This window comes from Physeter macrocephalus, chromosome 20 (assembly GCF_002837175.3).
Source record: "Physeter macrocephalus isolate SW-GA chromosome 20, ASM283717v5, whole genome shotgun sequence".
Taxonomy (NCBI): domain Eukaryota; kingdom Metazoa; phylum Chordata; class Mammalia; order Artiodactyla; family Physeteridae; genus Physeter; species Physeter macrocephalus.
Window position 1 is genome coordinate 4,457,103 of NC_041233.1, and position 1,122 is coordinate 4,458,224.

The window sequence follows — 1,122 nt, forward strand, 5'->3', positions numbered from 1 at the left end:
TGTAGATCAGTGCCGAATTAGCATATGCTGAAAGCAGTAATTAAGAAAATAAATTCTTGGATTTATTTAGTGTTTTTCTTCTAAGAATTTCAAAAGAGCTGTTTAATTTTGTTATCATTAATTCTCATGGTACTCATCGTATTCTTAAGTGAGTATGTTAATATTCCTCTAATTTTATATGTAGATTAAAAAATTGGGCTCTTGACGTGCCCCGGTCCGGGAGGATCCCACATGCCGCGGAGCAGCTGGGACCGTGAGCCATGCATGGCCGCTGGGCCTGCGCGTCCGGAGCCTGTGCTCCACAATGGGAGAGGCCACAGCACTGAGAGAGGCCCGCGAACCGCAAAAAAAAAAAAAAAAAAAATTGGGCTCTTGAAACCAAAGCTCAAGGTCTCTAAAAAGGTCAGTGGTGTAAATTTGTTATGTGTCTCAGTCTATTTTAGGAAGGTTAGACCCCCAAGATAGATCTGATGTGCAGGAAACCATAATTTCCATAGAATGAATACCATAAAAGAGCACAACAGAGTAAATTTGTTCAGAGTAGAAAAGTCAGCTCACAAAAACAGACCCATGAGTCTGTGAGCCATGAGTCCAAGAATTAGACATTCTGATCAAGAACATGAACTTACTGTATGTTTTGTAATGTAACTAGCAAGCTGATGGCACTAAATAAAAATGAAACATAGCAAGTATAAACCCATTAGCCTATGGTTTATTCACTACAATCTTAGGAGGATGAGTTGCTCCTTTTTTTTAATTACCTTTGTCCTCTGTTTAATATTTCTGGCAGTTTATGAAGAATTAGTCATTATATTTGAAGAATCTAGTAAATTACAAATAAAAGAAAGCTAATTCTGATAGGACAGAATGTACAAAAATGGCAACTCAGAGCGGAATGGCAACCTTCCTATCTCAGGTCCAAGGTCATGAGCTTTGTAGCTTGCCTTTAGAAGGGATATCGTAAAGGGTTTTTAAAAGACCTTGGCTTTCTGAAACCACTCAGGTTTTTACATTGTTGTATTATTCAATGAAGTAGTTCATTGTACATCTGAGTAGCCCTGACTGGAATCTGTAACTTTAAGCGTGGACAGGCAGGGGCCAGTCCTGTCCAGTGATTAAAGT